The sequence below is a fragment of the Oenanthe melanoleuca genome, linkage group LGE22 (genome assembly GCF_029582105.1).
Source record: "Oenanthe melanoleuca isolate GR-GAL-2019-014 linkage group LGE22, OMel1.0, whole genome shotgun sequence".
Classification (NCBI taxonomy): domain Eukaryota; kingdom Metazoa; phylum Chordata; class Aves; order Passeriformes; family Muscicapidae; genus Oenanthe; species Oenanthe melanoleuca.
Window position 1 is genome coordinate 189,266 of NC_079363.1, and position 15,451 is coordinate 204,716.

At 47.3% G+C, this 15,451-nt stretch overlaps 1 protein-coding gene and 1 pseudogene across 1 annotated transcript in view; one reads left to right on the forward strand and one right to left on the reverse strand.

Moving 5' to 3' along the window:
* The window catches only part of LOC130265847 (zinc finger protein 208-like), a 282,407-nt gene that overhangs the window by 136,796 nt on the left and 130,160 nt on the right, over nt 1–15,451 (reverse strand). The gene's annotated exons all lie outside the window — the stretch shown is intronic.
* The window catches only part of LOC130265850 (zinc finger protein 420-like), an 87,651-nt pseudogene continuing 77,280 nt past the window's right edge, over nt 5,081–15,451 (forward strand).

The window sequence follows — 15,451 nt, forward strand, 5'->3', positions numbered from 1 at the left end:
AGGCAGGGGAGGAGCTGCCGGAGGCTCAGTGCCCTGACTGAGGGAAGCCTCAGGGCTGGGGAAACCCAATGCTAATGGGGTAGGCAATATTTTTAGAGGGTCTGAGCCCCCATTTTTTTTTTTCTTTTTCTGTCTCTGGGGGTTCTGATATTTTAAAATGTTTTACCCTTAGGGTTTCTGTGTTTCCTGCCCCATATGTGGCATAATCCCCATTCTCTGGATTACTTGTTTTTTCTGAATTTACAAATTAATTTAAGGGCTGGCAAATTTAAGCCTCATGGGGAATATCTGCCCGTTCGTTTATCCCTGGCCTTTGCTTCCTTTTCACTGGTTTCTTTGGTAATTTAAACATCACATACCCTCCCCACAGCACAGAAAACTTTTCTAACAATACAATTTACCTTCTCAGAAAATCAAGTCAAACTTTAAATTAACAATACGTATACATTCATTCATTCACACTCACTAAATTTTATTTATTTGTAAACCACATGAACTTGTGATGCATCTGGTTGTTGCTTGGGGTGAAGGCGAGTAAAGGAGCAGGAAAGGCCTTTGTAAGGGTTTTACAGAGATGTTTAATTCAGCCACAGATCTGCATTGTCCAGAGTCCACGAAACAAAGGCAAGGGACTTGTGGGGGTGGGGGGGTTCACATTTGGTACATGGAATCAGCAGGCGGAGAAAACTTTAGGGACCAATTACCAGGGGACAGGGGGTGTTCAAGGGTAGCATTAGAGCAAAAAGGCCAAGAGCGGAACAGAGTGGGAGTGACCGAAAGGCTGACGGACAGGGAGAGTGGCACAGGGTTGACCCAGGGAATAGAACAGGGGTTGCTTTCCCTAATTGGGAATGCCATTGATCTCCACAAACTTGGACCCTTTTTTGGGTCATTTGGACTTAAAACCTATTTTTACCTCAAGGGACCATCTTGAGGTATTTGTGCTCCCCTTGTGTTCCGTCTGAATCCTGCCTCTTCCTGGGTCAGGATGGGAATGAACTTTAACCTCTTCCTGGGCTTGGGATGGGAAAAAGCAGCTTTTTCCCTCTTCCCCCTGTGACTTTTGTGTGTTGCTCTCCGCTTTTTCCCCCACTCGGGTCCCACCTCTGCCTGGGCTGGGATGGGAAGAGAACCTAGCTTCTACCTGGGATGGGATGGGAAAAGCAGCTTCCCCTCACTCGCTTTGTCCCTTCACTGGCCGGGTCCCTTGCGGGATACCAGAACTGCGGATAGCACGATTCTGCTCTCGCTTCATGGTAAAAACCACGTCTCATTCAGGCAAGCACACAGTCATCCCCACCAAACCAGACACTTACAGCTTTGATGCTCCTCCCTGGGTCTTCGTGCACAAGAATTACAGGTGATGTTGCTGCGGTCTTCTGGGGAGCTCTTTCCTTGCTCAGTCTATATCGTGAGGTACATCGTCGGGTTCCGAAAACCACTGATGAACCAGGGCCACAGTAATGGGGCGCCTCCCCGAAATTGCAGTGTCTCAGAGGGCTCCAAGGCCATCCCAGGTTTCGGCACAAAATTGTTATAAATGAAAAACAAAAAGTCCCGATATTCAGCAAAATTTAGATTGCTTTATATTGTAGAGGTGGAGCAAGCAGCACTGGGGAACGAGAGGGGTCACCACCCACTCCACGCTCCATTGAAGCTTGGTTTGCAGCCTCTACTTATAGTATGGTCTCTCGTTGTAGTCAGTTTTTTTTCTGTCATAATTTTGCCAGGTAAGCAGTGGTGATCAAATAAACATCTGTAAAGTCTCTGGGTGATAGTCTCATAGATAACCATCTGATCTTGGTAGATAAAACCCGGCAAAAATCGGGAAGTCTGATTGATCAAACAGCAGCAGTGATCAAACAAAGGCAGGGAGTCTCATTTTGCAAAATCTGTCGGACTATTGGAAAGTCTGATTTTGCAAGCTGGTAGTAGATACAACTTATTTAGGAAATGTAATATTCATAACAGGGGGATTTAAAACAGAATGATTTAATAATATATTTTCCTCTATCTAGTGTTCGTACTTCATTCTGACCTTAGCATTCTGGTTTATACAAACCCCAATACTTCTGTGACTAACACAAATCTTCTATAAATTATCACACAAGTTAGCCAAATCTTAAGAAACTATCTTCACCCCACCTCTCCCTTCTTCCCAGGCTTAACTTTATCCCATATTCCCTCCCCCCACCCCACCCAGAGGCACAGATAGCAATCATAATCAGGTCGTGTCACAGCCTGCCCCTCAGGGACAGGAATCCTTGTCCTGCTTCAGCCCGGGGTCCTTCCCACGGAGCACAGTCCCTCAGGAACAGGCTGCTCCAGCGGGGATCTCCCACGGGCCCACAAGTCCCGACAGGAGCCACTTCCATGGTTTTGCAGGGGCTTCCAGGGGAGGGGGCCCCTCTGAGGCATCCCAGCTCCAGCCCGGGCACCTGCCGGGACTGCAGGTGGGTCCCTGCTGCATCCGGGCCTCAGCCGCAGCTCCCGGCGCCCTCAGCTCCAGCTCCCGCCGAGCTCCCGGCGGTTCAGGGCAGCAGCGGCTCCTTAGCCTCAGCCCTGGCCGGGCCCTGCCCGATTCTGGAAGCGCTAAAGGCCTGAGAGTGCCCGCCCCTCGCTGCCATTGGCTGATTCTGCCGTTACTCCTCGCTTTCGCGCGCTGATTGGGCAGAGCGGGAACAATCCCGGCCCCGGGGCCAAAAGCGCCATTTTCGGAGCTTCTGTGCAGCCCGGGAGTGGTGGCAGCGGCCGTAGCCCGGTGAGGCGGCGGCGGAGCTCGGAGGCGGCCCCAGGGCAGGGGGAGCCGCGCTCGGTTCTGTGGGCCGTCGAGGCTCGCTGCGGGCGGAGCCCTCTGGCGTGTTCGTTGTGCCGTGCCCGGCCCGTGTTCCCCCTGGACTGAGGGCGCTGCGGGAGCGGCTGCCCGCAGTCTCCTTCCCGCTGGGGCCTTGGCAGGAGCTGGTGCCGGAGCAGCGCTGGCTCGTCCCGGTTCCTGAGGGTAGCACAGTGGTGGCTGCCCTGTGCCCGGGATGCTGCATTAGGGCCGTCTCCTAGCCTTTGCTGCGCCAGGAGTGCCCTAGCTGCGGTACCGGAGCCGGGCTTTTGCCGGCTCTACCCAATCAGCGCGCGAGAACGAGGAGTGACGGCAGAATCAGCCAATCGCAGCGAGAGGCCGGCTCTGCACACGGCACGGACTCGCTTCTCCCTTTCCCCGAGCTCCGCCATGTCTCGGGAACCTCGCCTGAGGAGCGGCTCCCGCGCTGTGCCCGGCCCAGGCATCGGGCCAAGGAACCGCTGCTGCCCTGAACCGCAGGGAGCTGGGGGTGTGCGTGAGCTGCGGGCGAATCCGTTATGGAGCCGGGACCAACCTGGAGTTCCAGCAGGAGCCTGGGCCGGGCAAGGGATGTTTGAGAGAGGCTCCTGGGCTATGCGGGAAAATTCACGTCGCCAGAGTTTTGTGTGTCCAAAGGAGACAGAGGAGTCCTGTAAAAGTGACTGTATTGATGAACAGAGGGAGAGGCCATGCGGCATTTGCCATGCAGTTTCTAAAACGCCGCCTGCTTTTTATCCTCATTTTCCCATCTGCATCTCCCTGTCCCTTTCCCGAAAAAAAAGGAAAGGTACTTGGAAGGTTCAGATTTCCCCATCTGCCTGCTGCATGTCTTCCTTAATATGCGCTCCTCCTTTAGTGTAACATCCAATTTTCACAGCTCTGTTAAGTGTTTTCCCTTCTCGAATTTCAGGAATTGAGCAGGATCTTGGCTGAGCAGCAGTCCCTGTCAATTAGTAACATTTTCTGAAACTGAAGATTTCTCCCATTGCTTTCTGATGTATAAGTCCCTGGCCCTATCTCCAGGTAGATTCACTCACCGACCCTGTTTTTTTCTTCCTGGGCCTTTTTGGATTTTGGGATTATTGTCAGTGCTGTCACTCCCTGTCCTTTTGTAGCCGTTTCTGGATCAGGAGGCCTGGCTGCCACCTGCATCCCCTTGCTCAGCTGCTGAATGAGCTGCAGTCAGCAAGGTGTCGTGCATGGGAAAAAGATGAGAGTTGCTGCAGCACATCAGAGGAAGAACAGCATTTGTTTAACCCATGGCCAGGCAACGTGTCCCATTCCCATCCTTTCCCCGTTTGGACTGGTACATGATCTACTTTCCTGTTTACTTTGTTATCTGTTTTACCACTTTTCAGTTACCTTGTTTTTTTGTAAACAGCAGTTTCAGTCATTTAATTTTCCACAAACTTCTCCTTCTGTTAATAGGTAATCTGGTCCCATCCCGTAGTGAAATGTCTTGTTCTTCATTTCTCTGGATTAGTCTGCATGAAGGTCAGGAGCTGGAGACGGCCAGTTGATTGTTGTTTCGAGGACTGATAATATATTCTTTAGTACATAATAATAATAATAGTAATAATAACAACAAGTACAGCAACAATAGTATGAATATTAATAATAATTCTAATAATGAAAATAATATTTGGTTTTTAATCTTATTATGCTACTCAGAATGTTGGTGGATTTTCTTTCTTCTCACATGAATTCATTAAGGTTCCCAGGGGCTGGTCCATGGATTTGTGGGATTTGTTCTGGTTTCTGTTAATCATTTCCTCACTTTTGGGCACTCCCTCCAGCCAGGGCTGCATCAATTGACCACTTTTCTGTAATTAAATCATCAGATTTAATTGGATTCCCAGCTGATTCCTCTCGACTAGCAAAAACACCCCAGTGCTCTAATACACCCTATATAACCTAGACAGTGACAGCACATGCTGAAGTGGGGAGAGGGATGATTCCCCCCCAGTTTTTTTAGTAAAGTTTTCACAATGTTCCCTATTTGCTGTTTCCCTTTGCAGTTCAACCAGTTTTTGTTGCAGTGAGATATCCTCACTATGGGCTCTGCCTTTAGCTATGCAAATTTCATCTGTGCAAGCAGACAGAGCTTGGGGTGACGGACAGAGGGAATCAGCCCAATTTTTCCCCCAGGCAAGAAGACCCTGACCATACTTGGCCCCAGCAGTATTAATTTGCATTTCTAAGTTCCTCTTCTGGCTGTCTGGAATCCCTGCTTCTCTTCCAGGATTACTCATATGTGGCCCCCCCACAATTTCCTTTTTTTTTTCTTAGTAAAAATATTCTATTAACATTTTATCAGCTAAAGTGTCACTTTTAAACCTCTTCCAGTTTTGCAAAATCCATCCTAAAGGTGAACATCGAAAAACCCATACTGAAATTTTGCCATCACTTAGAGTCACCCACATATGTACAAAAATAATCGCAATGCAAATGATCAAACCATGCACGTGGGAGGAAAAGGTGGGATTGTGCAGGAGAAGGAGGAATAGTAGGAGGAAGAGGAATGTGAGGAAGAGTAGAGATACAGGAAGAGGAGGAGCAGAAACAGGAAGAAGCACGAGGTTCCACCCCTCCCTGTATCTGCAGCCTCTGCCCAGGCCCCAGGAGCATTGTCCTGATCACATGCAGCAGGTGACTGGAGAGGGGGACCTATGGTTTTCACAGGGGTGAATCTTGGTGTTTGTTTATTGGGCTAAATGTTGGTGGTTTTGTTTTTTTCAGGGGCTGAATCTTTCTATTTTAGAGGAGGTTTTGGCCAATCTTGCTGTTTGGTGGGTTTTTCATCTGTGTCTTGATGTTTGGAGGATTTTTGGGCTGAATCTTGGTGTTTTGGAGGTTCTTAGAGACAGAAGATGACCAGTGTCTTCCTGAGTTGCACTTGCGCAAGGAGGAACCCCCAACCCAAGGCACTCTCCTCTTGTTTTTATTTTCCCAACCCAGGATTTTCATTCCCAAGGCACTGACAGATGGAGGAGGAAGAAAAGCCCCACAGATCCCTCAGGAGGAGGGGCTGCAAACCCAGTCCAGGGAGCTGTGAGGAGGAGAGACACTCCGTGAGCCAGGAAGGCAGCCGGAGATCCAGCCCGAGCTCAGAGCTGGTGGAGAAGCCTCATGGAGGGGAGAAGCCCCACAAGTGCTTGGAATGTGGGAAGGGTTTCAGCAACAGTTGTGAGCTGATCCAACACCAGAGGATCCACTCTGGGGAGAAGCCGTATGAGTGTGAGGAATGTGGGAAGGCTTTTAGCCAGAGCTACAGCCTGATCCGGCACCAGATGATCCACACTGGGGAGAAGCCCTATCAGTGTGGGAAATGTGATAAGGGCTTCAGAGACATCTCTGGCCTGCTCCGGCACCATGTTATCCACACTGGGGAAAAGCCCTACGAGTGTGGAGAATGTGGGAAGAGCTTCAGTTGCCGCTCCAATCTGATGGATCACCAGGTGATCCACGCAAGAGGACGGCCCTACTGCTTGGAATGTGAGAGGAGCTTTGGGTGCACGTCCGACCTCAGAAAACACCAGCGCACCCACACTGGGGAGAGGCCGTACAAGTGTCCCAAGTGTGGGAAGAGGTTTCAGAGCAGTTCCGCTGTCCTCAGACATCAGCGGATTCATACAGAGGAGAGGCCCTTCCGCTGCCCTGACTGCGGGAAGGGATTCAAGCAAAACCAGCACCTCACTGCCCACCGGCGCATCCACACTGGGGAGAGGCCCTACGAGTGTCCTGAGTGTGGGAAGAGCTTCTCCAGGAGCTCTCACCTGACCCGACACCAACGTATACACCACTAAGGGAAGCCCTGTGAGTGCCTCGAGTGTGGGAAGAGCCTCATGCTCTGCTCCAGCTCCATCCCCCATGGGAGGATCGGTGTTGGATGATCCCCAGTGACCCCTGTTGTGCAGAGCCCTGGTGATCTTTGGTCCTGTTGATCTGTGTTGGGAAGACACCTGGCTGGGGGGGTTCTGCATCATCTTGTCTCCCTGTGGGCACCTGGGTGAATGCAGGGGCAGACATCCATCGGGACACAAACCAACATTGGAAATTCCGTAGGGGAGTAGATTTGTTCACTTTCATCCCCAGAAAATCTTCTGCATTCAATCCTGTCTTCTGGTGCTATCCACGAATACTGAATGGTCTTTGAGGTCTTTTCCAACCTCAGTGATTGCACCATTTTGATTTTCTATTACTAAATGTTGTCTTCCATAGCAAAATGGTGATAGACTGGGGCTAAGACCAAGATTTTGGAGACAATGAGGTGGAAACCCGTTGAAAAAATGTTCTTCCCTCCCACCCAAGCACATGGACAGCTGGCACAGACATAGAAATCCTTTTCTTCTGGACTTGATTTGCTTTTCATTTCTCTTCATCCCTTTAAAACATCCAACACTGGGGTAAAAATAATGATGCTGAACTGAGACATGGATGGGGACATGGGGGAACATCGATGGTGGGACACAAACAGGGAGGGGCTTATGGGAACACATGGAGGGGGACAGGGCCATTCATGTGGACATGAAGGGACATGGACGTGGATGGAGATGTCGCGGAAAATTACAGTGATGGAAATATGGTGGGGACACAGCCATGGGTGAGGACATGGTGGGACATGGCCACAGCCGGTGCCATAGGGGAAACTTGCAGGGGCTGTGGGGGATGCTGGGTTTGAGGGAGTTGAGGGTTCCTGGGAGGGACTTGGGGCTTGCTGAGGGCTTTGGGGACCTCAGGCCGAGCAGCTCCAGCTGCATTGGGAGACCCTGGCGGAGGTTCTGGGTCAGCTGCTCAAGGATCCCCTGCCCTGGAGCCCCAGCTGGGCATTGGGTTCCTGGAAGGGAATGAAGACCTTGTTCCCAGGAGGGAAATCCCAGCAACCCCAGGGTGTCAGGGGCAGCTGAGAGGCCCCAACAGAACTATACCCCTCCAAAATTGCACCCCAAAAATTCCAGAAATCAGCCATTCCTCCCAGGAAAAAGCTTCCAGATGGTGCCTGAATTGAGGGAAAAGGGGCCTGGAACCCCCAAAACCAATTATGTGGCACAGGGGTGGTGGATTGGAGGGCAATGGGGAAGGGGTGGAAGAGTGGGCGAAAAGAGGGGACTGAGATCCCCAAATTGCATTGGGAGGGGTGACCCTCTGTTACTGCTTGACTGGCAACCTTGTGGTTGGGGTGGGGCTGCAGACAGACACAACACTTTGCACAGCTTATGTGGACAACAGTGACAATTTATTCATCGAGGCTCCCTTTTATTGGGGGTCCAAAATCCTCATGCCTGAGCACATCATTGCTTCAGGTCTTGGTGCTGCCCAGCTCCTTTGACCAATCACATGCCTGCAGCTGAGGTGTAATCCAATCGTGTGAAATCTGCCCAGGGGCGGGCCTATGGTACCAAGCCGGTTTTCCAAGGCAGCTGCCTATTGCAAGCAGCTTGCACTGCAACAGCTGCCCTTTCCTTTATTATTAAAATTGTAGAAACACTCCCTGTCCCTATCTGTGAGGGCACATTGGAAACAGGGTGGCAGAAGACATCATATTTCTAATTTGGGATGAGGTTTCTCACTGGAGCTGCAGCATTCATGCCTGAGGAGCTGTTAGGGGATAGCTATTAATCACAGGCTCAGTGTTTAGAAGTTACAGGTTACAGCTGTTGTAATAAAACAGCCATGACTCCATTTTCTTCATGCAGGAAAAGCCGATTCTTTCTTCACACAACTTATTTTGTACAGTTTTTACAGACCTCTTGTGTGACTCTGTTTGGTTAATAGTTTTCTTACCAACTACTCCATTGGTTAGTAAAAGGTACTGTCAGTCAAATTTCTCTATTCTTGGTTAGTTTACATATTTTGTTCACTGATTCTCATGAGACAAATTTCTTGTTTATTGCAGGTGCAGACGGTTCTTTTACGAGAATAGCTTATTGTGTTAATTGTTTTCATGCTTAAGTTTGTTTTCACATGGGAACAAGCAAGTTACTTAGCTCTCTCTTGTGAGGTTGTTATCTTGTTATCTCATTGAGGTTATCACTGGTTATCTATTAGATATGGGATAAGACACATAAAAGACCAATTACAATCAGCAAAACTTAATATTATATCATGTCATTGACACAAGGTTTCACAGCACAAGAAAACAAAAGAATAATGTCTAATATCTTCTAGGGAAATGGAAATAAATGACCATTGTTTTAAAATCCAAATAGTCCATTCGCTGGAAATGTTGATCTTTGACATCAGTGAATGAGCTCTTGGATCCTGGAACAGGGAATAACCAAAGAAGGTTAGTAGGAGCATTATACCATGATAATGCGCTAAGGCTTTTGTCGGCAATTTGCCTCTAAATTTCCAGACACAGCTATATCTTGGCAGTCCTACTTATGTTTTTGTTCTGAACCACGAAGGCTGCATGGTGATTAGCTTTTTTTTCTTCTGACTGGGCCTCATTCTCTTGGTGGCCGTTGATGTTTGGCTGAATAAACAGGTGATTACTTTGAACTTGTTGATGGTAAAAGTACATGCATACCTTTTCTTTAAGTTATTGAATTATTTAGACTTTGACATTGTATATTCAATAGAGGAGCTTTACATATTTTTTTTAATAAATATTGCTATTTTTAAAATGTAAATATATAAATATTTGGGAACTAATTATTTGGTTTAAAAACAGCATGCATGACTCTTGCCATGAACATGAAGGGAACATAAAAACACAACAATATATGTAGTAAAACCAAAAACTTACAGCAGTCGGGGATAATTCATATACAACAATCCCAAACATTTCTGATAACAGACATAATTAATAACACATATAAAATTAAATTATTATCAAGCACTAAAACGTTGTACCATCATCCAAGTGTCTGCGACAGCTGTTAAACCTCAAATTTTTTTCCCATTGATGTGCTAAAAAGCACTGATGGTTAGGTGCTAGCACTGGAGGAATGGCCTCCCTGTTTTTTTGGGAGTTTCTCTTGGAGGGCGTTGGGAGGGTAGGGGATGGAAAGGGGAAACACCATGAGATTAGAAACAGGTAACAGAGAGTGGGAGGCAGTTGTTGGCTCTCACTCGTTTTTGGCTTTGGAGGAAAAAGGTCATTGCTACCCACCCCCCCATCCCAAAGCCAGGAGCTACCTCTCTGTTTTGGACCATGCACCCCTGCTTGGATGCCCTCCTGCTTCAGCTTGCTGTTTTCTGAGCATCCTGCTTCTCCTCCATCCCCATCCCATATGGGACACGGCCACCATCACCCCCAGCACTCCTGCAGCTGCGCAGGATCGTCGTATCTGCCCTGTCCAGTGGGAATCTGCTAGAACTTGCTGCACACTGTGACAGTAATTGCACCAAAGGGGAAAAGTGCCTGAGGCTGAGAAGGACTGGAACTGAGTTACTGTTCTGTTTGTTGTTAATTCCATAGTTGTTTTGTTTGCCTAGTTATACATACTAGTAAAGAACTGTTATTCCTATCCACATATCTTTGCCTGAGAGCTGCTTAATTTCAAAATTATACTAATTCAGAGAGAGGGGTTTACTTTCTCCATTTCATGGGAAGGCCCTGCTTTCCCTAGCATACAACTGTCCTTTTTTGAAACCAGGAGAGATTTTGGTGCCCAATGGTGGCACCTGAAGGCATTGTGAGGAAAGGCTGAAAAAGAATAATGGTTCTTGAGTGACCTAAGTTTTTGTCTTAGGTGGCATCATGTGGTGTAGCCTACCCTGCTTCGGGTTGCACATCGTCACAGCTATATCTCCCATTTGCAGCCCCTTATCTAAACATGGGTGCTATAACTAAGGCTAATGTAGCTGTTATCCAGTTCATTTTGTGGAATGATAAAGTGAGGAATTCATGGATTTTTAACTCCCTCTGGAAGAGGGGTACATGGATTCAGAGCTATCACACTCTAACTGCATGTTTTTGGGGTTACTTTAATAATGGTACTTACTGTAAGGAAGTGACAGGAGGGGCAATTTTCTCCCAAATCATTACCTAGTTTTATAGGTCCACCCCACCAGTTTTGAAGGGTTCAAATCTCCTCTAAATGCTAATGATATCATAGAGTGGTTGGTGTTGCTGATATGCCTGTTCAACCTATTCTATTTCACATTCAGAGATAAGGGGATATTGGCTTGGATAACCACTCTGATACCCACCCCAGAGATTAGGGATGCTGCCCCGGAGCCTGACCCTGCCCCATAGCCCACCTCAGAAATGAACCACCCAGAGTAGGTGGAGGTTCTAGTGAGGAGATCGGCCAGATGATGAAGGAGTACCTTTCCCCAGCTGGTGAGAAACCCTCCCCCTGCCCTAGAAAGGGAGAGTCTGATAGTGCTGCAGAGGAATCCACAAACGTTGCATCTGTCCAGGTTCCAACTGAAGTGCAAGGGCACTCACAGCCAGCAGCAGTCGCCCCTGTGGAAACTAAAACGTCCAAGATGAAAACAAAGCACCTAGATAATAAGGATCAGCAAGGAGGGCCGTCACAAACAGCAGGAGAACCAGAGGTTGAGATTGTCACTGAGTCCCTGTCTTATGAAAATCTTTCTAATCTGCGAAAAGACATTGCACGACGGTTCCATGAGGCTTTTACAACTTGGTTACTTCGGGTCTGGGACATTATGGGTACAAGTGTGCAACTGGATGGCACTGAGGCCAGGAATTTGGGACCTTTAACCCAGGACTCAAGTGTGGATCAGGTATTTGTAAGGGAGCCAGGCCTCCTTTCCCTCTGGGAGCAGCTTTTAATGAGTGTGAGAGAGAGGTTTGTCCACAGAGAGAGAATGCAGGAGTACCATCATAGAATGTGCTGGAAGACCCGTGAGGAAGGGATCCAACAGCTGACAGAAGTGGCAGTATTCGAGGTACTCTTTGGGCGGGACAGACAGCATGATAATGAACCCAACAAGGTCAGGTGTACAGGGCAGATATTGTGGAATCTGGCAAACCTGGGGCCATCTCAAAACACCACTTTTATTGCAATAATTAATGATCATAACAACCAAGAGTTGGTGGGTTCTGTCGCCAACAAGCTTAGAATTTATGAGAGTATGATCAATGAACCGATGCAGGTTCATGTCTCTGCTGTGATTAAGGAACTCAAAGAGAAGTTTAAAGAGGAGATGAGGGAGGAGATGAGGAAGATTAGTGCAGCACCAGTGCAAGTCACAAGCCCCAAAGTCAGAGCCCAACATCTCCCAGCTAGGGAGAGAGGCTACACCACACAAGCTGACCTGCGGTTCTTTCTGTGTGAGCATGGGGAAGACATGAGAAGGCAGGATAGGAAACCCACTTCTGTCCGTGCAGCACGGGTGCGTCAACTCAGGGAGGGAAACACCAACCGAGGGAGTTCTACTAAAGTGAAGGTAGCCTCAACCTCCCATGACCAAGATGCTGGGTATTACAGAAGGGAGGATTATCTGTCAGATCCCCTTGAAGGAACCTCTAGTATCTATGCCCAGGAAAGAAATAATAACCAGGGCTAGAGGGGACCTTCCTCTAGCCAGGGAGAGGCACAATAAAAACTGAGTCTTTTGGATGGTGTGGATTGGATGGCCTGGCACATCAGAGGCACAGAAATACGAGGTGTTAGTTGATTCTGGTGCACAGTGTACCCTAATGCCATTGGAACATGTGGGGACAGATCCTGTTTCCATTGCCGTTGTGATGGGTGGATCACAGGAATTGACTCTGCTGCAGGCTGAGGTGAACCTGACTGGGAAGGAATGGCAGAAACATCCAATTGTGACCACCACTTCCCCAATGGGCATTGCCCATGGCATCTGTGCTGCGGCTCTCACAGCTGTGCCCAGTCCATGGCTCTAAGCCTCTTCTCTTTCTTCTGTGGAAAATCACGTTCCCATATCTCCAGCATCTGCTTCTTTTTGTAAGAATCTTCTATTTACAAGGGTCCCCAGCAGGTTCTTCTATTTACAAGGTCCGGACTTCCACAGCTCTCAGCTGCTGGCAGTTCTTCCCGGTCGCCTTCCTCTGCTGGGGTTCCGTCTCCACTGCTATCCCCACAGCCAGACTGTTGCCTGTCACGTTGGGGTCACCACTCATCACAGTCAAGACAGAAGCTATGACAAAAACCTCAGTGTTCATGCGACAAAAGACAACTTTTATTGAGGATTGTTCTCCCTATATAGCCTTGAAGTCCATGTGGTTAGCTCTGATTGGCTAAATTAGTTGCCACCTGGCTAACTGGCCAATGGCTGGCCTTTCCCAGATGGCCTAAACCTGATCCCCAATAGCCCAGACTGGTCAAGTTACATAATTAAGGTAGTTATATAATTACTTACATTCTAGTTATAAAATTGTAATTGGGATTAGTTATAACTGCAAGGTCTCTAGGTCAGGTATTAGCCACTACGAGTTTAGTGCAGGCCAAATCTTCCGCTAGAATTATTTACTCATTTCCTGCTGTGAGATAGGATTAGGAGGAAGGCAAAGCAGGGTCAATCTTTAAAGAGAGAATTTTATTAGCAGAACTAAAAGAATAATAAGAATCAGAATCAAACCTTCAGAATACTTCTCCTCCCCCCACACCCTCTTTTCTTTCCCACTGACAATGAGCAGGAACAATTCAGCCAGTTTACTATCTCTAAAATAGTCTTTTTTCCAGTTCACTTAGGAAGAGGAGTCTCTTTTGTCATGGCTTCAAAGTCACAGCGAATCAGTTGCCCAGGAGAAGAGAAATCAAATCACTGTGTAAAAGTCCATCCCCTCAAGATACAGCTTTCCCCACAACTGTTTTTGAGGGCTCAATCTTTGGCTAATGGGGTGCACTTCTAAGGGTGAGCTGTTCAGAAGTAAAGTTTCTCTTCTTCTGTCTCTTGTAAACGGGGTAACTGCACTACCTAATTAGTGGTTTGTTTTCATTTTCTTTTGCTTTTACTCTGAGTCAGGATTAAAAACCATGAAGGAGATGAATTTTCTCGTATTCAGGCTTGGTTTTTTACTAATCTTATCTAACGTACAGAGAGTTCTGCAACACGTCTAGCTACCAGCTAAAAGCCAGCAAAATGGAGCTGAATTGAGCTACTTACAAGGTCTTTTAAAGCTAAACAGTTCAATAAAGGACTAGCACCTATATTATTTATACTTTTGACTCAGTAACCAAACTCCTGTGACGCACACTGCAGCACAAACTCTTCAACCAGAAACTATGACCTGAAGCCATGAGAAGGAAGAGGACAAAAAGACACAACACCTAAAACCTTCCATCTTGTTCCAAACTTATTACTATATTCTAAAAATCCCAAATTCAAAACCTTCACCATGTGAAATCACACACTTTTATTCGAATAATACACGTGTGACTCCAACTCTATTACTCAAATTTGGAAGCCTTCTCCAAGGCCTCAAGTCAAAAGCAGTGTTCTGCTGAGGGTCAGTGTCAGAAAGCACAGAAAGTTCAAAAGTCACAGGTTTCTGGAATCCAACAGTCACAGTCCCTAGAGCTGCTTAAGGAAGACTGGAAGTGGCACTCAGTGCCATGGTCTGGTGACAAGGTGGTGTTAGGTCATCCGTTGGACTGGATGATCTCTAATGTCTTCTCCAAACTAAATTCTGTGATTCTGTGATTCAGTGGAGCTGCAGTGGAACATAGGTGGAACAGGTGGAACAGGTCTGGCAGCTGTCCTGGGAGCAGTGCCGGAGATGCCGAACAGAACAGCGGCGGGGTGGGAATGGAGCGGTGCCAGAGATGCCGAAGCTGTGGGACAGAGAGCGGCTCCGAGCTCTGTGTCATGCAGGAGCCGGCCCTGTACACCAGAGCAATGCCCCTCAGGCTGACCCAGAGCAGGGGCAGCGGCAGGAATTGCTGCTGGACCATTGGAGGTGTAGATTAAGTGCATTTAATGGTGACTTGGGGGGCTGATCCTTGTCACTGCAGCCGCATTTTGTGATGCCAGGACACTTCCAGTTCATCTGAAGTCATGAATTCAGGAGAAACTCTGAATAAAAGGAATCAAACTGCCTTCTCTACTGCAGGGAAACACATCCTGGTAGAGGTTTAATGATTTCTGATTTAGGAACCAACCTGGATCAGTTATTGACCTGTGGTTTGTTCTAATCCAGAAACAATTTCCAAAGTACTGCGATTTGGCATTAAAAACAAGCAACATGGCTCATCATCTAGACATTGCACACAGAGTACAGAGCTATCTGTGGTTGTTATTATCATGTTTTGTCTTCTTTTTTCTCCTCTGCAAGAGTCAGGATTAAAAGCTCAAGAGACGATATTTCATGTTTGGACTCAGATGTTTATTAGTTCTTATCTATATTACAGTGAATTCTACAGCACTTCCAGCCAACAAACTAAATATTGTGATGTCTTTCTGTCCTTACAAGATCTTTTAAGGCCTAACTGTCCAATTAAGAACAAACACCTAAATTATTTTTACTTTTAACCTAATAACCAATTCCCTGTGACCTGCAATGTGGAATTTCCTATCCAATTAAACAAGATCCCACTTAGACCCATGAAGAAGAAGGTGGAGAAGAAAGAAACCTCCACCCTAAAACCTCCATCTTGCCTTCTACATATTACTACATTTTAAAATCCTAAATTCCAGATTTTCCACTGCGTGATATTACACACTTCTATTCAAACT